The sequence below is a fragment of the Pongo pygmaeus genome, chromosome 5 (genome assembly GCF_028885625.2).
Source record: "Pongo pygmaeus isolate AG05252 chromosome 5, NHGRI_mPonPyg2-v2.0_pri, whole genome shotgun sequence".
Taxonomy (NCBI): domain Eukaryota; kingdom Metazoa; phylum Chordata; class Mammalia; order Primates; family Hominidae; genus Pongo; species Pongo pygmaeus.
In genome coordinates, this window is record NC_072378.2 from 146,259,971 (window position 1) to 146,284,482 (window position 24,512).

A 24,512-nucleotide genomic window follows, 5' to 3' on the forward strand; every position below is an offset into this window, starting at 1 on the left:
ACACACACATACACACACATATGTATATATTCTATTGATTCTGTTTATTTGGAGAACCTTGACTAATACAGTGACCTTTTATCCTATTTGGTCAGTGGAATCTGAATGGCCTCAAAAAGTGATGTCAGGTAGACTCTTCATTTTATTAGTCTGCTTTAGTAATCTGTTACAATATATTACAATCTTCCAATTATAATTATATTATGTAACTACAATATATTAAACATTAAGAGAAGCAGCTTGTTAAAGCTAGTGTTGGTTTGTTGCTAAAACAAAATACCACAGGCTGGGAAATTTATAAACAACAGACATTTATTTCTCACAGTCTGGAGGCTGAGAAGTCCAAGATCAAGGTGCTGACACATTTGGTGCCTAGTGATAGCTGCTCCCTGCTTTAAGTAGGCACTACTTGCTAAATCCTCACATGGAAGAAGGAGTGAAAAGGGAACAGAGAATGTTGTCTTCACATGACAGAAGAGAGGGAAACGCAAAAAGGTGCTAGAGCACTCCCAACTTCTTTTATAAGAGCATTAATTCATTCAAGAGGATAGAGCCCTTGTGGCCTAATCAACACCCAAATGCCCCTTTTCTTATTCACTTTGGGCTTTAAGTTCCAACGTAAGAATTTTGGAGGGACACCTACGTTTGAACCAGAACAGCTAGGAATAATTTTTAATTTATATATTTGAAAAATTTGGCATCTTTGTTATGGAGCAGGCAATTGCCTGTACACTGGCCAATATACCTTTTTTTCAGTTTAACAAGTGTGTATTAACTGCATGCTTTTCCGCGCACTGCAATTCAAGCTATGATTTTGGGTTGAAAAGCTCTCGTGGTTTGGGTTGTGACTATTAGCACCTCACTGTAATACAGACACAGAAGTGATCCCCTGATCTAGCCATTGTTCTACCAGGAACTTGTTTCCCAGGATTTTTGCCGACAAACTTGCATTTCAGTTGCCTGTTTACTCCTGGAAGTGCAGATATGGACAACTGGAAGTGCTGGAAATGCTGGTCCTGGACAATTGGTTTGATGTCAGGCAACTTCAGTTCTAGGCTTGACTGAGACAACACAGGTGCTTTTAACTTCCCCACCCCTTGCTGCAGGATGTAGCAAAACCAGCAGAAGCAGAGCCAGGCAAAGACAACTTTTTATTTTTTCTCCCCTCTTTCTTACCCGTCCCCATCATGTTTTAAATGAATTCTCTGTTCCAAAGCACATGAGCTCCTTCCCAGAGGCTGATAGTCTCTCAGTTCCACTGGTCAGTGCAGGCCTTTCCCATGGGTGTCAGCCAGGTGTTTCTTCCTCATGCACCATGTGCCCATTGTCCACTGAAGTGGTTCTAGGGGAATGGACAGGCAGGGTAAGTGGAAGGTCTAGACAATGGAACAAACCAATGGAGCTGCATTGCAGCTCTGTGCATTTGCAGCTCTGTGAATAGGTTATTATGGGTTTTTTTTATATCTAAGCAGCTGACTGCCTGTTGTCAGAATCAAAGATAAATGTAATTATCAAAACCCATATATGCCAAACACCCTCCATAGGAAGCAGTGGTGTGCACTGATCATATTTCTGATCCAGAAACTAGTCTTTAATTAGAGAAGCTCAGGTAGAGGGAAATAACACTTCAATATGATCAGGTCTATCCAGTGAAGAAGGAGTGGGTGAGAAAGCCCACCCTGAAGGAATCAAATCCTCTCTCTGGGCAGCTCTCCAACCTCTAGCTCTACGGACCTCACTTTTTGAGTGGGAAAAGCCCATAGTATGGCCCAATTAAGTCAAAGCCCATAGTATGGCCCAATTAAGTCAAAAGATGGTATCAAATTGTGTTAAAAAATAAAACTCCTTTTAATTTCATAAGGAAGAGATTCCAAATCACACTTCTAGAATGAATAGGAATTAGAGGGAATGTTATGGAATCAACTCATATGAGAAAGATTCAGCCTCAAAGATTCTGAGAATATCTGCCTTAACCAGTTGAGAAAGAAGGTAGACTGTTTCCTTTTTTAGTCTTTGCTCTTTCACAACCATGGCAGTAGGGGAATAGTTTAACTTGTGAAATGCTTTTTATACAATCTGCTTGGGAAGGCATTTTGTTTATAATGTGATAACTATGCCAGCTTTCAGAATTCCTTTCTTTTGTTTTTAAGGTCTAACATGAAACACTGACTGTTCCCTGTCTCACAGCCTGTTCTCCCTCCTCCCGCTGCCCCTGCCTGCTTTTTCCCTGCCTCCAATCCCATAGTCAGCTATCAGAACAACAGATTACAAGTAAACATGTATTTATTGAGCACTCATGGAATAAAGGGTTTTTTTTCTAAGTTGTGTACAGAGATGAATTTGTCAACATTTTATTAAAAGTATCTGAGGGAAAGAAAGTTTCGAACGATACTGGGGATTTTTAGCAATAAGCTTGAGAGCCTGGGGTCATATAGCACAATGACAGGTTCCAGAAACAGAGACCTGCTTTTTAATTTAGTTAGCTGCCTGAATATCATTCTGTTTCTTAATTTGTTTTCTTTGCCAGCTGTGTCAGCTAATTAACTTCCATTAAGATATATTATGAGCAAAGTTTTGTTTTTGTTTTCACTGCCGAGAATATGTTAACTCACAGTTACTCGAATTTAAAGTAACTAAGTCCATTAAAATGTATTTTAATAGTTTGGTTACTGGGAAAACATTTTGTGATTTTAAGCAATTTGTGTTGGTAGAAGGGCAAGATGATCTTTTCCCTTCTAATAGCATAATAACATATTCTTCAAATATGTAGAAAATATTGTGAAAAAGTGTTTTCTAAAGATGCTTATCTATTTTGGCTACCAAAAGAGAAATGTTTTCTGTATTTGATTTGCCTGTGTAGATGACATCTGCAAGATATTTTGGCTACCAAAAGAGAAATGTTTTCTGTATTTGATTTGCCTGTGTAGAAGACATCTGCAAGATATTTATTTATTTATTTTTACTTGCTCTGCACCTTTTTCTTCTGGAGAAGCAACCCATTTCCTACTTCAAGGTCAACTAAATTCAGGGTCAATCAACCAGGTCAGTCAAGTGCTCATTATTCCTCTCCAAACTGTGATCAAGGATGGGCAGGTAGCTCAAATCAGGTTGTAATTCTAATTGCCAGGATGAGCGGTGTTTGCTTTCACTGTAATCTGCAGCTGTAAGAATAATGGAGCTCAGAGGCACTGTTTTGCCAAGACTTGGAAAATCTATATATTAGTCCGTTTTCACACTGCCATAGCAAACTGCCCGACACTGGGTAATTTATAAAGGAAAGAGGTTCAGCATGGCTTGGGAGGCCTCAGGAAACTTACAATAATGGTGGAAGTCAAAGGGAAAGCAAGGCACCTTCTTCACAAGGCAGCAGGAAGGAGAAGTGCTGAGCGAAGGGGGACGAGCACCTTATAAAACCATCAGATCTCATGAGAACTCACTATCACAAGAACAGCGTGGGTGAACCCACACCAGTGATTCAACTACCTCCACCTGGTCTCTCTCTTGACACATGGGGATTACGGGGATTATGGGGATTAAAATTCAAGATGAGATTTGGATGGGGACCCAAAACCTAACAATATCAACTTATGAATGAAGAGCACATCAAGGCAAGCAGATCCAGAGGTGAAGAAGAGAGCCTGATGACATTGCATGGTCTCCTCAATCTATTTGTACCTGACCCATGACAGACTGCCCACTTAACTTAAGATGATAAATTTCCTCCTTTCTGTCTGTTTGCTTAGGGTAATTTGAGATATATTTCTAGCCTAACTTTGAGAAACTTCTAATATGCCTATTAATCTTTAATTAAAATATAGTATCATATAGTCATATTTTGCCTAATACATTATATGATTTCCAAAACCTTGTCTAGATGGGAAGCTTACCAGGCTTCCAGTAGCAAAACTGTGATATGTTTAAACTATGCCATGGAGTACAGATCACTGTAAGAAATCGCAACAAAACTGAATATCTGGATTTGTGTCCTAGATTTTTTTTTAACTCATTATTTTCAATACTGTTTATGCTTCTCAACTCAAGAGTGCCTAGGAAGAATTGAGAAAACATAAAACACGGATTTTACTTGATCAAAAATTGATAATCCTGTTTTCAACACATATTGACTTTCAATGTCTTGGGCATTGTTTCATCTGACTGAAAAAATGAATTTTGGACAAATGAGAAATAAATGCTAAGACCCAGTCAGAGTTCAACTATCAATTTTATATTACTTAAAAGCCTCTTCTGTCTAGATTTAGCTTAGTATATGTCACAGCCAGTGACAAGTCACTCATATGGAGAGGACTGCCAAGTCACCACGCTACTCAACTGTTGTACAAATTTTGCTCCTAACACCTTGCCAAGTTGTTGGTGATTGTGCAATTTATACTCCAGAGAAAATTTTGTTTGTCATTCTTACTTGGTTAACTTGCCCATGAAGTTTGTCATTAATAACTTGAATTCTCTGGATCTAATACCATTAAAAATAGAAGCAAGAATCCCAGGATGCTAATTCTGTCCAATGAGTCACTTTTTATTTCTGCCAACGACCCCCTAGGGAATCAGTCTAAGGCTTAAATCCTATAAAAGCCATGGATGAATTTTCTAATGGGTGATGCAGATGGGTGTGGAAGTGTGTGGCTTAGGAGGAACTTGTGAGTTGCAGAATGAATGGCAAGAGAACACTTGCTATCAACATTCCTCCCAGCAACCTTTTAACATTTTAATATACAGGAGACAGTATTATGAATAGAATATAGAGCACATTTGTTAAAGAAATGTTAGCAAATCACTTTACTTTTACTTTTTACTTTTATTAAAAAGTACTTTTACATTTTACTTTTATAAAAATGTCAGTATAACCTGGTCAACATAGCAACACCCTGTCTCTACAAAAAAATAAAAAAATAAAAAAAAGCTGGGTGTGATGACTCACGCCAGTAGTCCTAGCTACTTGGGAGGCTGAAGTGAGAGGATCTATCACTTGAACCAAGAGGTGTGAAATTACAGTGAGCTACGATCATGTCACTGCACTCCAGCATGGGTGACAGAATGAGGCCTTGTCTTAAAAAAAAATTAAAAAAAAGAAAATGACAATATGCTTCCTAAGCATGTTTGTTGTGGAGATAAAATGAAGATTCAGAATATAGGCGAAAAGTGTTTGGAAATGGAGTTTCAAGGAACATGTCCTTCCATCATGATCTGGTCCCACTTGCCTCTCCAATCTTTCTATTCATCATTATCTGCTCCCATTCTCCCAAACTCTATACTTAGTCCTAAATACTTTCTGATCTCTTGTGCTTCTGGAACCTTTATAAATACTGTTCTGACCCAGTGTTCTCCCCTTTCCTCCAAACCCCACCAAAATCTAGCTACTCCCCTCATTGTTCAGGTTCCCATTCCTATCTTGCGTTCTTCATCTCCTCAAACTGGATTTTAGGTATTTCTTCTTACGGCACTTCGTTTATTATGTTTCGATTGCCAGTCTTCTTATTTCTTCCCTTCAATAGTATGGCTTTGCACATATCATCAGACCTAGATTAATGAGAAGGACACTCCCAGCTGTGTTCCAGTTGGATTATTAAAGGCCTATAATTTGACTAAAATGAATATGACATACAAAGTTTAATCTAGGTTTCTTCAGAGATAATATTCCACATCTTCAGTATTCCCTATCTTCAATTCCTTTCTTGTGTAATGATCGCAACATGGGTTTGACTTTTGAAAATCAGGTGTGTAACTGAGTAGATGCTCTATCAACGATGATAGTGATATGTCTTCCAGATTAAAAGAGAATATTATTTTATGTGGTCTTAGAAATGGAAAAGTTCTATTCTATGTGTTTAAAATAGTAGCTCAGAAGATAAACATTCTAAGCCAGGCCCGGTGGCTCGTCTATGATCCCAGCACTTTGGGAGGCCGAGGTGGGTAGATCGGCTGAGGTCAGGAGTTCGAGACCAGCCTGACCAATATGGTGAAATATGTAAAAATACAAAAATTAGCTGGGCGTGATGTCATGCACCTGTAGTCCCAGCTGCTTGGGAGGCTGACACAAGAGAATTGCTTGAACCTGGGAGGCAGAGGTTGCAGTGAGCTGAGATCATGCCACTGCATCCCAGCCTGGGCAACAGAGCAAGACTCTGTCTCAAAAAAAAAAAAAAAAAAAGGTAAGAGAAATATGCTGTTTAGTCAAATGGGCTGAATTTATTTGACCAGCATGTGCATGCAAGCATACTGTAGGGAAAAACTAAGAGCCTTCTTACTAGAAACCTTCTGTTGTAATCCCTAGGTCTTTAATGACCCCTCTGGTGGAGGCCCTGAATCTGGTGGGTAAAGGGCAGATTAAAGATTGAGAAGGGTGCAAAGCATCCCAATTTGTGTTCAACTGCTTGCTTCCATTTAATCACACTTGCAGGTTTTATGACTAGTTAAACATCTTTTCATTTGTACTTGAAGATTAATTTTTTCTAAATCAATCTGTGAGAAGATGGAGGGAAAGACTGCTTAGGTTTTTCTTTATGCTCCAACTTTACACCTTGGAGAAATATTTATGGTTCACCCCTGGCTCTTCTTATCTAAGGGAAGTAGCCTTGCTAATTCAGGAATGAACTTTAGACATCCTCAAAACCTGTCCTCTCACAGTCTGAGTGAGAAAATGGCCCGGAAAATTCAAGAACTTCTCCAAGATGGCAGAGGCAGGTTTAGCACCCAGATGTCCTGGGATCTCTCCCGAGCCCCTCACTTTGGCTTTTGATCTTTCACCACTTGATCTGGTCATGTTGTGGAACTTTATGTCCTCCAGGTCTGTCTTGGAGTTACTGGTGTGTAATTCCTCGTTAACAAGTCTTTATAATCTGCCAGTATTTACTTACAGCCTCTCAGGGGTGATAAAGATATATATGATGGATATTTGTTATTTGAGGAGGGATTTTACCTTTAAAAATAAACTAAATAATTTAGAGGTAATTTGTAAGCAATACAGGTCACTCTGTTTTCCATTTTTTTCCATTAAATGCTGATAAATAGCTTTAAAACAATAAAGCCAGTGTTGGTGGTGGCTTAAAAACAACCTCTAAAGGTCCTTTCAGAAAAGGAGTTCAAATAAGTTTAAACTGATTTCTTACTTATTTTAATATGTGAAAAAAACATATAGTTTTATAAGCTTTGTAATGTCTTCACAGAATTATGATTTACTACCAAGTATAATCTAAATTTCCACAGTATGGTTAGATTTAATTGAGGTATCATCATTCTACAAAGCCAAACTTCTGAATATCAGGATGTTCTAGTTGTGTCTACAATAAGCCAAAGAATTTAGATAATTCTGCATTTGAATTTAGGGTTTTTCTTTTGATTGGCCTAAGCATAACTATTTCATATATTTTTCAAAAAGGAGACAGTTCCTGAATATTTTTTCTTTTCAAATTTGTGTTTGGTCTAGTGGGAAGCATATATGCTAAAAAAAAGAATTATAGATTTTTTCTAGGCAATAGAAAAATTATACACATTTATATGGGTTTATATTTATGTATGTTCCTGTTGGAAAAAAATTGTCTTAATTCGTTCTTACTGGCATAGCAAAACTAGATAATCCCACTTTGCCAGTTACAGTGACCTATTACTTCTTTTACTTTATGAATCAAATAGGGGAAAAAGTTCTTGGCAGTAGCTGAACCTATTTCTGTTTCTGGAACACAGTTCCACAAGAGACCAACTTTTAAAGAAAAAATGAATAAAAACTAATAAACAATATATGTTCCTCTTCCTGATTCAACCTAGAAGCAGATGGAGAGGCCAGGGAGGCAAGTCCTGTGCTTCTATAGGCCTGATTCCTGTTTCTAAAATTGGATCTAATTATATGAGTTTATGTCTCCTGGGAAACAGACACCAAAATGTAATTAGAAGAGCAAGAAATTAATCAAGAGTAATTCCAGTGAAAGATAAAGGGGAAAAGGGAGTAGGAATAGACAGGGAAAGACTCAGACTGTGTTGTAAGTCTGACCCCTGTGGAAAGGAGAATAGGAAGGAAGGAGGATTGGATATGACTAGCCTCAAAGGGCAATAAGTATAGTACTGACAAAACCTCAGCCAAGCAAAAGAGAGCCCTGGTGCAAACATTGACAGAGGAGGAGCTCTGCATAAGGGGCAGATGGCTAGGCCCTGGTACATCATACCCAGACATTGGCTGGGAGCTATCCAGTCTTCTGAGGGCACTAGAGCAGGAGGCTCTTAACTGACTGCACTACTCCAGGTGAATAGCAAATTCTTTTTATCTGAGGGGTGCATCTTGACTTCCCATAAGTAGTGAGAGATACTCAAATTTAATATTTACACTTTTCTTGGAAGGCCCTTTAAAGATTTCTTTTGTAGTCTGCCTTATCCTTGCAAACTATGGGGATACCTTGGGCATATTGAATAGCATCAGAGTAAAGTTGGGCTCCTGAAGTTAACTCATTCACAGGAGTAATATCAGTATCCTGCGTGCCATTGTTTTCTACTAAAAAGCCCCAAACTGGAAGTTCTATGTTTTATGCAAGATAATGAGGTGCATTTGTAACACAAATTCTCATTGCTAAACTGAAGGAAATATAGCAACACTGTCAAAAGTAATAGGTACTAATCATCTTTTGAATAATTGGAGCAAAGCCGAGATTGTTACAAAACATGATTGGTTGACGTGCTACCAGGGACATTTCATGCCCTGTGCAGTTCTGTGAAATCAGTTTGGATTATGGTCTTCTAGTCCCCATTCTCTTTTTTTTACTAATCCAGCAATCCATCCTCAGTTGATAAAAAATTAATTTTAAATCACAGAGGTCATTTATAGCTAGTGTATTAGTCAGAGTTCTCCAGAGAGAGAGAGAGAGAAATTATGAGGAATTGGATCCCACAATTATGGAAGCTGAAAAGTCTCATAATCTGAAAGCTGGAGACCCAGTAAAGCCAGTGGTATAATTCCAGTCCAATTCTGAAGGCCTGAGAACCAGGGGAGCGGAAGGTGTAAATCTCAGTTCAAGTGCAGGAGAAGACTGATATCTCAGCTCAGGCAATCAGGCAGGAAGCAAAGGGGAAAAATTCCTCCTTCCTCCATTTTTTTTTTTTTTGTTATTGTTCTATTTGGGCCTTCAACAGGTTGGTTGATGCCAACCTATACCAGTGACAACCATCTACTTTATTGAATCCACTGATTGAAATGCTAATCTCATGTGGAAATACCCCAATGGACGCAGCCAGAAATAATGTTTACTCTGAGCACACCATGGCACAAGCGAGTTGATGCATACAATTAACCATCACACCTAGGAACACAGGGACAATCAATTCTGTTAAGGGGACTCAGGGGACCAAGAAAGGAAAGATGAGATTTTGAGAAGGAAGGAGACATTTGCAAGGCTAGTGGGGAGGGGCATTTCAGGCAAAGAAAACAACAGTAGCAAGTCCTGGTCAACACGGAAGTCCAGGACATACTACTCAGGAAATAACTATTTTTCTGATGTGATAGAGAGAGAGACAGAGAGAGAGAGAGAGAGAGAGACAGAGAGAGAGAGAGACAGAGAGAGAGAGAGTCTGTGTCTATGTGTGTTATGCGTGTGTTTATGTTGTGTGTGTTTTGTCTGGCAGGGAAGAGGGAAGAGGAAGAGTGGGTGGAATGAAATCATAGAGAGTGGCTAGAAGAGCTTTATTTTGGTTCTCATAGGTTTTAATTAGTATCTTACAAAAGCTTTTTTGTGCTGGCCTTTGTGATGACAAGTGGAAACTTCTCTATCATAGATCTACTCTGCTCAATACAGTAACATTTAGCCACCTGTGACTGTTTTATTTAAATTTAACTAAAGTTAAACTAAATTAAAAATTTCATTTCTCAGTTACACTATTCACATTTCAAGGGTTCAATGCCCATGAATGTCTACTGGCTATTGGATGCTACAGATAGAAACATTTAGATCATCACAGAACATTTTATCAGACAGCACTAAATGAACAATCCACCACTCAGCATTTTGCAATCATTTCTGTCCTAAAACAGACTAAAGAACTTTGGCAAGAGAACTTAATGACAGAATATTGGGCTATACCCAATATTCTCTCTGCATGCATATATGAGTACTGCTGCAAAAATAGTTCAGAGATTTTCTTTGCATCTTCTGAGAAAAATTGAACTCCTACATGCACAGAGCTGTGATAATCCCTGATTTTCATTTTTAAACAAATTTAAAGGCTAATTGAGAGAGATTATTATAAGAGGAGGACTCTGGAATAATACTGCTGGGCTCATATTTGGTTCTGTCATTTACTAGGTGAGCGACCTTAGAGAAATAACTTCTCGATGCCTTGGTTACCCCACCTATAAAATGAATATAGAAACACAACATTCCCATAGAGTAATTATAGAGATCATATTAGTAAATATATGTCAAGAATTACAATAATGTCTGGTGGATAATATATGTTTTTAGCATTAACTAATATTATTACTAATCAGCCCTTTTTGTCAAGTAGGCACTAAATAGCCTAGTCTCTGAGCTGGATTTATGAGTCTGATTGTATCTCATTATGGCAAGCATTCAATATCCATTTATTATTGTTGTTGTTATTATTATCTTTCAAATGGCAGTGTTGCCAGAAGGCAATTAGTAGTATTCTCACAAGGCCCTCCTCCTGATACCATCACTGTGAGAAAGAGGATTCTAACATACAGATTTGAGGAGTATCCAAACATTCACACTGAAGCAACATGTTAAATAGAAAATATTTCTAAAAATCTAGAAAGGGATAAATAAGATTTCTACAAACAAGGTTTTGTTCTGTTTTGTTTTGTTTTGTTTTTTTGGCTGCAAAATTTTGTGACAGTGACTGCTTTCTGGCAAAAATGGAAAAACAAGAATGGATTTATCATGCTGTTTGAAACAAATTTAAAAATCCAGCAAAATATATGAAACAATGGTTTTCTGGACAGTGGCTATCAGGCAGTGCAGGAGAGTGATACCACAGAGAGAGAAAACAAACAAGATGAACATTATGTTTGCCCCAGATTACTTCCTTAAGAGCATTTTCAGGTTATGACACAGGGGTGGGGATCACTGGTAGATTCCAGCAGATTCCCTAGGTTGAGAACAGGGAACTAAGGATCCAAGGATGCCCAAGTAGCTGGAGTTCAGAAGACAGAGTGTTTACAAAAAGAGAGATGCACCAAAAAGGAATCCAGGACATAGGCAGCGAACAAACCCTGACTTATAGCAGAGTACCCGTCAGTGCTCACATGTGAGAAAACTACCTGAGGCCAGGAAAAACATTACCTGAATGAATCAGAAAGAACAGTGCCTGACATTCGCAACCGCTGAGAATAGTTCGTATTTTCACCAGCCAAAGTGGAAATTTTCGTAATTCATAGGGCACTGTGTAGAGTACTCAAGAAGGTCTTACCTCTTGAGTAAGTGGGAAATAATTAGACCTTTACCTAGCACTGCTTCTGACATGTCTATCAAATCATAAAAGTGAGATCCCCCAAAATCAAACTGTTTTCACGTAATTTAACTGCATCTCAGAACAATGCTCAACTGTATTTATAGGAATATTAAAATGCCCAGCACTCACAAAGGTAAAACTCACAATGTCTTCCTCCAGCGAAAGATATTCCGGCATGCAAAGAAGCAAGGAAACATGACCCTTAATAAGTAGAATAATCAATCAATTAAAACTGACACAGAACTCACACATTAGAAATAACAGACAAAGATATTTAAAAGGTATTATAAATATACTCCATGTCCTTCAAAATTAAGTAGAGACATAGTACTTATCAAAATATTCAAATTAAAATTTTAGGAATAAAAACTACAACTAGTGAAATTAAAAAACACACTAGATAGGATTAATGATATGTTAGACATTGCAGAAGAAAAGATTAGTGAATTTATTTATTTATTTTGAGACGGAGTCTTGCTCTGTCGCCCAGGCTGGATGGAGTGCAGTGGCGTGATCTTGGGTCACTGCAAGCTCTGCCTCCCGGGTTCACGCCATTCTCCTGCCTCAGCCTCTGGAGTAGCTGGGACTACAGGCGCACGCCACCACGCCCAGCTAACTTTTATTTTGTATTTTTAGTAGAGACGGGGTTTCACCATGTTAGCCAGGATGGTCTCGATCTCCTGACCTCGTGATCCACCCACCTCGGCCTCCCAAAGTGCTGGGATTACAGGCATGAGTCACCGCACCCGGCCATAGATTAGTGAATTTAAAGACACAGCAATAGAAACTATCAGAATTGAGTCATAGAGACTAAAACAAATTTAAAAAATCTTAACAGAGCATCTGAGAGCTGTGAAACAACTTCAAGTGGCCCATTACAGATGTAGTTGGAGTTCCTGAGTGCCAAGTGGTAGGGGGAATGGATAGAAAAATAATGGCCAAAATATTTCCAAATTTGAGACAACTAAAATCTATAAATACAAAAAAAATGAAGAAACAACACCAAGACACAATAAACAAATTGTTCAAGACCAGTGATAAAGAGAAAATCTTAAGAGCAGCTCAAGGAAAAAGAAACACTATCCATACAGGAATAAAGATATGTATAACAGATTTCTCAACAGGAACAATGTAAGTGAGCAGACAAGAGAGAAACATCCTTAAAGTGCTGAAAGGAAAAACACCTTTAAACTGCTAGACCTAGTAAAATAGCTCATTTTTTAAATAGTGAAATTGGAAGAACTTATAGCTAGCAGATCATCACTACAAGAAATGTTAAAATATGTCCTTCAGTCAGACAAATGGTATCACATGGTATTATGGATCTACACAAAGAAATGGTAAGCACCACAAACGATAACCCTAAGAGTAAATACCTAACATTTTTTCCTTTATAGTTATATCTTCTAAAAAGATAGCTGACTATTAAAACAAATTACAATGCATTCTGAAATTTATAAAAAGTAAATAAGTAAAATGTATATCAACAATAACATGAAGACTAGGAGGAGAAAAATGAAATGTACTAGTGTAAGTCTCTTGTACTTTACATGAAGTGGTATAATATTGCTTGAAGATAGACAATGGTAAGCTAGTAATATGCTGTAAGCAACCACTAAAACAGGAGCAATAATAACAATGACACAAATCACATCAAAATAACTACATCTAATAAACAAAGAATTTTAAAAATATAATTAATACAAAAGAGACTGGAAAAGAGAAAAGGGGAAACAAAGGACACATGGGAAAGAGCACAAACAAACAGCAAGGTGATAGACCTAGGCCTTACAATATCAACTATCACATTAAATGTAAATATTGTAACTGAAAAGGGGGAAAAGAGAAAAGGGGGAACAAAGGACACATGGGACAGAGCAAAAACAAATGGCAAGGTGACAGACCTAGGCCTAACAATATCAACTATCACATTAAATGTAAATATTGTAACTGCCCCAAATAAAAGGCAGAGATTGTCAGAGGAGAAATAAAAAAAAAGACTATATTTTGCTTGCAAGAAGTGCACTTTTACTCAACCATAAGAAATCAAACAACACAATTAAAACGTGTGTACAATATTTGCACAGACCTTCCACCAAAGATATATGGATGGCAAAGAAGCATATGATATGACATACAATATCATTAGTTACAGGGAAATGCAAATCAAAACCACGATGTGATACCGCTATAGCCCTAGTAGAATGTCTAAAATTAAGGAATGACTATACTAAGAGTTGGTGAGGATGTGAAGAAACGGGAACATTCATACATTTTTGTGTGTGGAAATTTAAAATGGTATAGAGTTTGGAAAACAGTTTAGCAATTTCTTAAAAAGGTCACCACACCTACCATATAATCCAGTCATTCTATTCCTATGAATTTACCTAAGGGGGAAGAAGGCTTATGTTTACACAAAGACTTATTCATGTATGCTCATAGCCATTTTATTTGTAATAGTCAGAAAGTGAAAATAACATAAACATCAACAGATGAATGAATAAATATATTGTGGTAAGGCCATAAATGGAAAGTTACTTAGCAATATAATTTTTTAAAAAGATTTATATATGAAACAATTTGGATGAATCTTAAAATAAATATACTTACTGAAAAAAGCCAAACCAAAAAAAGTGCATGTTGTTTGATTCCATTTATACAGACTTCTAGAAAATGTAAAATAATCTCCAGTGATAAAAAGCAGATCTGGTTGGGAAGAGGGGAATGAGTAGAGGAAAATAAAGGAGAGAGGGATTACAAAGAAGCATGAGGAAACTTTTTGGGGTAATGAATATGTTCATTATCTTGACTGTGGTGATGGTTTCATGGATGTCAAAACTTACCAAATTTAACATTTTAAATATGTGCTGTGGATTAAATGTGAATTATACATCAGTAAAACTTAAAACAACAATGGTTTTCTGCTGAGCCTTTCTTCCTCTTCAATATTCAATAAATATGTCACAGAACTACAGAAACCTTAAAGGTTCAAAATGCTAATGCTGGATGAAAGAATAACCTGGCATACTTTCAACAGGCATAGAGAACTGGAGTGATATGGTACTTTAGATTTCATGGCTCTTCATGACTGGGCGGACAGAAATGGACTTACTTGTGGTTGATCTTGACTTTGCTTTTCTCATTAGTCTGTATTTTTATGTAATTCGTATCATATTAAAGTGATAGTTTGATATTAACAAATATGCTTTTGATTATTATGGACTAAGTATTCTGGATAGTATAAAAAATACAACGCATGCAAAACAACCCAAAACTTTTCCTTGGGAGATCTTTGTATGTACATGTACTTATAGATGATCTATGATAAAAACAAAATGTATGTCTAACCAATTTTGAAGAAATGAATCCCAATTTTAAATTGAATAGAATGTTAACAACTCAATCTCACCCAATTAACCTGTGATATTAATTGTAATTTTCTCTGGAAGTTTAGTTGTTACATGTCTCTAATTGATCTATATTTATTTTAGAAAGTGTTAAACTGCTCAAATGTTCAAATGATTGACAAATCATTGATTTTTATTTAATATGGCACTAGACATCAATTAAAGATTTTATAGTTCAATTGCACATTGAACTATATGTCATTATTATGTTCAGAATAACTTATCCATGTAGACAAATCGATGAGTGGAGATATTGACAGCAAATCAGAAATAAAATTGTCTGCTTTACAAAAGGTAATGTTAGAATGCATCAATTTCAAATAATAAAATAAATTTGTAATGCAAAAACAAAGAAATAAAACGGCAACCATTGTAAAAGTCACAGATCAAGCAGCAGCAAGACTTCAGTTAGAATGAGTAAATGATAGTGAAAATTTACTGAATTTGCTTCTAAATTATGTTGTTTCTGATTTCAAACCAATATAAAAAGCTGTGAAGCTGTTGTAACAATACCCAAGCAGCTTTGTGGGCTGTAGATACCATGATGAAAAAGAGTAGCAGAATGTGTTGGAATGGCAAGAAGAGGAGGAAGTGCTTTGGGTCTTAAATTGAATTCTATCTCTGTTCTTTCTGAGTGGCAAATGTGAGTATGTTTTACATATACATTAATGGTGTCTAAGGTGGGTTTTTGTTTAACTTACATTAATCTCTAGACAACAATTAGCTTTTTATAATCTAAATTTAAATTTTATATGAATATAATTGCCTATACTGCTAACATCATTTTGAAGCAGGCATTTATAGTTAATGAATTAAAAGTGTATTTCTTACAACTATCATACCCAATGGTGAAAACCTGAAAGTTTTTTCTCTAAGACCTGGAAAAAGGCAAGGATGTCCACTGTCACCACATCTATTCAATATAGTATTGAAAGGCCTAGCAAGAGCAATCCAGAAAGGAAAAGTAAAACTATCTTATATCATGCACATAACATGACCTTACGTGTAGAAAATCCTAAAGGTGCCACAAAAAAACTGTTAGAACTAATAAGTGAACTCAGTAAAGTTACATTACAGAATACAAAATTAATATGCAAAAATTGGTTGTGTTTCTATATACTAAACAACATATCCATAAAGGAAATTTAAAAAATATTTATAATAGTATCTAAAAGAATAAAGTACTTAGAAATAAACTCAACCAAGTAAGTGAAAGACTTGTACATTGAAAACTACAAAACATTGATGAAGTGAAATTTAAAAGATACAAATAAATAGAAGGACATTCTGTGTTCATGGATTTGAAGAACTGATATTGTTAAAATGTCCATACTTCCCCAAACAATCTACAGATTCAATGCAATCTTTATCAAAATCCCACTGGCAATTTTCCAGAAACAGAAAAAAGAATCCTAAAATTTACTTGAAACTACAAAAGACTCCAAATAGCCAAAGCAATTTTGAGTACTAAGAACAAAACCAGAGGTATCATATTCTATTACATCAAAACATATTATAAAGCTACAGTAATCAAAACAGTATGGTGCTGGAATAAAAACGGATATATGGGACAATGAAACAGAATAGAGAGCCCAGAAATAAACCCACACATATATGGCCAACTGATCTTTGACAAGGATGCCAAGAATATACAATGAGGAAAAGATAATCTATTCAGTACATGGTGTCGGGAAAATTGAATATCCACATGTAAAGCATGAAAATGGGCCCCATATACAAAAATTAACTCAAAATGCATTAAACACTTACATGTAGAACTGGAAACAATAAAAGTCTTGAAATAGAGGAAAAAGCTTGCAGACATTGGACTGGGCAATGATTTCTCGGATATCACACCAAAAACACAGGCAAAAAACAAAAAATAAACAAGTAGGATTACATAAAATGTAAAGCTTTTGCATAGTAAAGAAAACAATTAACAAAATGAAAAGGCAACCTAGGGAATGGGGGAAAAATGTTTGTAGACTTTAATACCTACAACTCAATAGAAAACAACAACAAATAACTTGATTTAAAAATGGGCAACGGACCTGAACCAACATTTATCTAAAGAAGACATACAAAATGATCAATAGGTATATGAAAATGTATACAGCATTACTAGTCATTAGTGAAATGTAAATGAAAACTACAGTGAGATATCACCTCATACATGCTAGACTGGCTATTACAAAAAAAAAAAAAAGGAGAACACTTATTGGTGAGAATGTAGAGAAAAGGAATTCTGTACACTGTTGGTGGGAATGTAAATTGGTACAGCCACTATGGAAAACAATATGGAGGTTTATCAAAAAATTAAAAATAGAATTGCCATTTGATCCAGCAATCCCACTTCTGGGTATATATCCAAAGTAAATTAAATCAGTATCTTGAAGAGATACCTATCCTCCCATATTCGTTGTAGCATTATTCACAGTAGCCAAGATATGGAAACAACCTGTGTCCATTGACAAATGAATGGACAAAGAAAACATTATATATGTGTATGTATATATATATATATATATATACACACACACATACATGGACATAGATGTAGATATAGATACACACACATACACACACTGGGATATTATTCAGCCCATAAAAAGGAGGAAATTCTCCTATCTGTGATAATATGGATGAACCTGGAAGACAGTATGTTAAGTGAAATAAGTCAGACGCAGAAAGACAAACACAGCATGATCTGACTGATATGTAAAATCTAAAATAGTCAAACTAATAGAAGCAGAGAGTAGAATGGCAGTTGTCAGGGACCAGGGGTAGGAGAATGGGGTAATGTTGGTCAAAGGTTGCAAAGTTTCATTTATGTAGGATGAGTAGATTTTGGATATCTACTGTACAAAAATGGGGCCTATGAATAACAGTACTGTATTGTATATTTTAAAATTTGCTAAGATGGTAGAGCTTATGTTAAATGCTCTTACCAAAAAGAAAAAAACAAAACAACAAAAATGGAGGAGGAAGAAACTTTTGGAGGTGTTGGTTAAGTTTATAGCATTGATTGTGGTAACAGTTTCATGGGTGTATACTTTTCCCCAAACATATCAAGTTTACATAATGGCAAATATTGTGTCTTGTTTTTACGTTCACAGCATTTTGCACAGAGCTTGGCAGTTACATAGTAGATGTTGAACAATTTCTTCTGTGTTTCAGTTGTCAAACTCTGTTCTGAATGTATGAGGTACTGTATTTATCTTTGAAACAGTATTTTCATGTCTGTGAAGTGCAGTTTCCTGTGTAAGACTAACAAAGAGGTACAATCCTTATTTTCCTGTTTTTTTAAATCAGATTCTCATGAGTGTCTTAGAAAACCCTCTCAGATGCAAGGTATAAGATTACTTCTTTTTTCTGGATTTTAGAACTAGGTAGGCACGATGTATTATTAGTCTTTGTATTCCCAATGTCTGACACATAGTATATGCTCAGTTTATTTTAGTTGAAAGATTAAATGAATGATTAAGAGCAAATTGTGTAGTGTCCAATGTCACTGGACAGGAATTTGAATCTAAGGATATCATGTATTGAACAACAATTATGTATGAGACCCTGTACTAGAGCTGAGGATACAAAGGCAAATACAGGAATCTCTATCCAGCCTGAAAGAGGCAGATATGCAAACAGATCAATTATATATCTCATTGGAAGTGCTGTACCCCACGTATGAATGAAGATCTGTGGAATTACTAGTAAAAGAGACTAGATGATACTTGTGGTGAGACTTGAAAATGAGAGACTTGATTGCCAATGATTTGATTTAAGCTAATCAAGGACAAAAAATCTTTAGAATAACATGTTGAACATAACCAAGCCTGCCTGTAAAAGGGTAGACATAAATAAGATCAGGTTTCCAAAGGAATGGATGGATGAATGCAGATATATTGCAATACATTTCATGAGTTTAAGTGGTATAGCTCCTTTAACAAACAACTATTTTAAGTGATCTGGATAAGATTGACAGTGGTAAGTTGTCATTTTGCAATAGCCCATGTTATTAAGAAGACAAAGAGGAAGGAGAGCATTCTGAGTAAAGAGAACAGGTTATGCAAACGTGCACAGGAGTTGAGACAACAGTGAGCTTAATGTGACCAGAGTTTTTAGGGGAGAGTGTCTGAGATGGACTGGGCTAGTTAATAAAGGACAAATTTTTCCCTCTTTAGGAGTTCAGGACGTTGTCAGTGTCAAAGAGGGGCCAGTAAAGGTTTGTAATTAGGGAAGAGACATGATCAAAGTGTTTTCAAGAGGGTAAATTTCATAAGCAGCATCTTCTGGTGGCTGCTTCCTACTGTCCTTAGTAATTCATTAAGGTGCTGGTTGTCAGAAAGCAGGACCGAGGCTCGGTAGGATACAAGTCAATGAAGAATTATGATTATTCATAGTTTATTACTAGCAAACTGTTGCTAAATAGATTTTGTTAAAATATCTTGTGATACGTGCATATCTATTATTTATCCACATAAGTAATTTCCATCATGTGAGTGTCTGGCTTGTGCTGTGGTCCCAGGAAACCTGCAAAGCAAACCATCATATATAAACTTACATTTCTTTATGTGAGTGTTTTATTCTTTCATCTTATTGACAAATTAGATCACTTCCCCTCTCCTTGTCATATGACCATAACTTAAGACAAATCTCTTAGGTCTATCATCTATATTCTCACTTCATTTCTTTATACTTCATGTTTCACAATTCCTTAATTTAGACCCTAATTTTGATGTCTTAATGTTTATTCTTTAGAGACATTTATTATTGAATAAGCCCCATAATTTTTACTTGTGCCAAACACCTGTAAACTGAAAAAGATTATAGAAAAGAAATAAAAAAAATTTTAAAGTAAATAAAAAACTCACAAATCACCAAATCTCTCAACTGTAGAATGGCAGTTGTCAGGGACCAGGGGTGTGAGAATGGGGTGATGTCATGAAAACAAAATACCGCCTGTTCTCAAAAAACCTGTGGAAATAAAAAATCAAAAATTAAAAAATAAAAAATAAAAATAGCAACAACAAAACAATAAAGCCTCTTCGAAAGAGGCTGTATTTAGCAATCTGGTACAAGAAAAAAAATTTTTTTTTTGTTTTGGTAAGCCGCTTAGCTTATGAACAAAATAATAGGCCATGAATTAAATTTTAAAATGTTTGGAGAATAAAGCTAAGGTTAAAAAAAAAAAGACTGCATTCTTTCCAAGTAAAAAGCCCAAAGGGACCAAGTTTGATGATGCCCTAGATTCTGTGACAGTCTACACTGAAATAATTATTTGTTCCCTTTGAATTGCCACATGTTTTAGGTCATTAGTAGTGAGCAAATGTATTAATGCCACTATCATTTTTTGCTAATGTTCTTCTTTCTTCAGCCTAGTAATTTGAAACTATCAAATAAAATTGATAAACACACACATTCACACACACACACACACACTTTGAGACCGTGGTGCCTTTCTATGTATTTCTAGTATGGAACATTCAGAAACATAAATTGTAACATTTTTGTAAACTGCTATAATTTCATTATTTGGATTGAACATCTTCTTGCCCATAATTGTGACCATCTCAGGTACCTCACTTAAGCCTGTTAGTTAGTTCACATATTGGCATTGCTATAGACAGAATTATTTCCCCTTGCAAATTCAACTGTTGAAGTCCTAACCCCTAATGTTATGACATTTAGAGATGGGGCCTTTGGGAGATATTAGATTTAGATGAGATTATGAAGATGGGGCCCTCATGGTGAGATTAGTGCCATTACAAAAAGAGATACCAGAGAGCTTCCACTTTCTCTTTCCCATGTGAGGACATAGGAAGTAGATGAAAAGATGGTTGCTAAAAAGAGTTCTCACCAGAACCCAATCATGTGACATCCTGATCTTGGACTGCTAGCCTCCAGAACTGTGTGAAAATGGATGAATAAATGAATGAACGAATAAAATCTGTTGTTTCCACTGAGTCTATGGTATTTTGTTATGGCAGCCTGAGCTGACTAAGACAGGTGGCCTTTGACCCTGTTTAGGAGATTCCTGTCAGGATTTAGAAGCAGATGTTTAATTTCCATCACAGTTCAAGCTACTATTCCAGCTGCAATAAGAAGCAACATGCATTTGAGTAAATTCTGAAGCTGGCTTCATTTCAGGAGCTGTGCCTCAGTATGGGCAGAGGCCCGGGCAATCTCTCCAAGAGTTGGGTTCAGCTGCATCTTGGCTTACTGGCTGCCTCAGTGAGCATTTCTAAACAAAGCAGAGTAGCAGGAAACCTCTGACAAGTTTACCTTTTATGCTTTAATTTCCTATTTTTTTTCTTTTTGGTAACTTTCTTTGACTTAAGGTGACAAAAGAGCACCTTTTGCAGAAGCTAGGACAATGTGGTAGAGTGAAACAAACCTGAATTTTGTGTCAGAAAGTCTGAGATTCACATCCAGGCCCTATTTGGAAATCTATGCATTTATGCATCCTTCCTCTGGTGATCTGATTCCATGGAGCTATTTTACAACTCTTTGTTGAACTTACCTGATAGTCACACAAATTCTGTCCTGTGCGCCACGAGCTCTATTGACTTCCCTCTTCCTCACCTTTATCCCCAAGGGGGAAAAACAGTTGCTTTCATTTGCCATTAATTTCAACATTCTTTTATGCCATATAAATTTGTGCTTCTTGACTTCTTTTTCGAAATGGTTGTAACATCTGTCTGCTTCCCTCACTGAATGTGTTAAACAAAATCTTTAACATCTATTCATTTTTATATGTGTATGAAAGTCACACTTTAACTTTTTTCTGAAAATTATTTTTTAACACCCAGCTTCTTCATTTGGAAAATGGGGATAATAATAACTCTTTTATCCTCCTTTCTACATTTCTGGGATTAAATGAGTTATAATTAACTGGATTGAAATGATCCTTAAGGGCTGAAAATGTGTCTTATCTACTTTTGTTTTCCTAACACCTTGGAAAGAGAATCTGCACATCAAAGTGCTCTTTATGATAAAATACTAGACAAATAGGACGTAGTTTTATCATTATCAGACATTATTAGCAGCATGAGAGCCATCAACCTCTGACCTCCTTTTGAAAGTGGCCAGAGGGTTCACGTCAGGTAGCATTCAAAGAGCCAAAGGTGTAGAAGTCTCACGCTGGGCCAACAGGGACGTGGGTACTCGACAGTGGTTTCCAATTCCGGGGAGGAGGCCACTTATGGAAGAGAAGGCTTAAAGGAGACTAGAAGATTTGCTTCTTGAGTTCTGGGTCCTTTGCCACCAGAGATTCAGGGGACAAAAGTGCTTTCTCCACACAAACATTAGCTTGTCTAGTACACAATCACTTGTCACTTCTGGCCTTTGCCTGTGCTGATTGATGGGGGAAGGTAGAGAGGGGACAGGGGCAACATTTCTGGTATGCAAAAATCTTACAGTGAATATAAAGATTTGTCAACACACTTCAAGGTTGCCAACAGATTGGCCAGATCTGTATTCTATTACTTATATTCAAAACACTTCAGTTCCAGCATATAAAATCTAAAACTTTTAAATGGGAAGTTAAAGCTCAAATTTGAGGTCACTATGGGGGAAATATTCTCGGCTATTTTTTAACTGTTTCAGTACTTTTAGTTTCACTTTTCTACTCTTTGTCACTCTCTGATCTCAGAATGAACAGGTGCACTAAACATCTTGTTCATGAACATTACCAACTCAAGGTTCACAGGAAGGCAACTTGCATTCATTAGATGAGTATCCAAATTCATCCCTCTATCACACCATAGTAGACTGATTAATGACCCCCAAAATATCAGGTCTTAATCCTTCCCTGTACATGTTATCTTATATGGAAAAATGAGATGGGGGAGATTATCCTGGATTAACCTGGTGGACCCTCCATGCAGTCACAGGTGTCACTATAAGAGAGAGGCAAAATGAAACAGGAGGATCACTTGACTGGGAGGTTGAAGCTGCAGTGGGCTGTGATTGCACTGCTGAACGCAAACCTGGCAACAGAGTCACACGCTGTCTTCGAGAAAGAAAATATATATATATATATATATAGAGAGAGAGAGAGAGAGGTGAAGGAAGATTTGACACAGACAGAAGAGAAAAGGCACTGTAACCACAGAGGAAGTTTGCAGTATGTCACCATCAGCACCAGAAGCTGCCCTGGCAACGCTTCGATTTTATCCCAGAAAAACTGATTTCAGACTGCTGCTTTCCAGAACTGAGAGAATTAATTCCTGTGGTTCTAAGCCACTCAGTTCATGGAAATTTGCTACAACACCCACAGGAATTAAATACAGATACCTCCACAAAAACTCTCTTCTAGACTAAAAACAAAACAAAACAACTTTGCCAAGTGTATTAGTTTGCTAGGGCTGCCATAACAAAGTACCACAAACTGGGTGGCTTAAACAACAGAAATTGTTTTTCTCACAATTCTAGAGGCTAGAAGTTTGAGGTCAAGTTGATTTATTTTGAGTTGATTTCTTCTGAGGCCTCTTTCCTTAGCTTATAGATGGTGCCTTCTTCCTGTGTTCTGACATAGTTTTCCCTCTGTACCTGTCTGTGTCCAAAGCTCCTCTTCTTGTAAGAGTGGCAGTCCAATTGGATTAGGGTCCACCAATATGACCTCATTATACCTAAATTACCTCTTTAAAGGCCTTGTCTCAAAACACAGTCATTATTCTAAGGCCCTGGGGGTTAGGACCTCAACATACAAATTTTTTGAAGTGGAGATACAATTCATTCCATAATGCCGAGTAACATCATCTCTGTTTCTACTCATGAGGAATGACCAAAGCCCACAACTTTGCTTAATATCACACAGCTGATAAGTTGTGAAGCTTGGATTTGAACCCAAGTTGCTCTAACTTCATACCTGAGTTCTGAAAAAAATGTATTTGGGGGTAGAATCAACTTTTGTTGAATGCTATTTTTTATTAGGAAGTTTTAATAGGTCACTTGTTTTCAGTCCGGCTAAGATGAGGTTATCAGTGTTAAGGCAGGACACAGGAAGACAGTCAATGAAAATTAAAGAATCAAGAGAAGATAATCTAGCTTTCTTAGAAGAGTATGGTTTTTCATACTTCATCCCTCTAGTCTTTTACTTAGTATATTCAAGCTGAAGCTGAAGAAGGATGTACAGCCTCAGCCGTCAATTGTTGCAATATAAAAAAGAAGTCTACTGTGAAACAATCATTCTAATAGCTGATTTCTTGAAATGCCATTTTTGGGACAAATGTAAACATCTACAATGAACTATTTGTTATTTTTAGGAAAAAGTTAAAAATATTGAATTATAATAGTTTGCTTTATTATTCTTAAATAATAACGCCTCTCATATTTATTTCATGAGATATGAGTATGTTTAGTTTCATAAGAAACTGCTGGACTGTCTTCCAAAGTGGCTGTACCATTTTGCATTCCCACTAACAATGAATGCTTTACATCCTCACCAGCATTTATTGTTGTCAGTGTTTTAGATTTTGGCCATTCCAGTAGGTGTGTATCAATATCTTGTTTCAATTTGCATTTCCCCGATGCATTCACCATCTATTTCCTTTTTTGAGATACCTGTTAAGGTCTTTGGCTCAATTTAAATCAAGTTGTTTGTCTTCTTATTGTTGAGTTTTAAGTATTCTTTATGTA

General features: G+C 36.4%; 1 long non-coding RNA gene across 1 annotated transcript in view; it reads left to right on the plus strand.

The window, feature by feature from the left end:
• Positions 1–24,512, plus strand: part of LOC129037935 (uncharacterized) — a 56,298-nt gene that overhangs the window by 26,057 nt on the left and 5,729 nt on the right. The gene's annotated exons all lie outside the window — the stretch shown is intronic.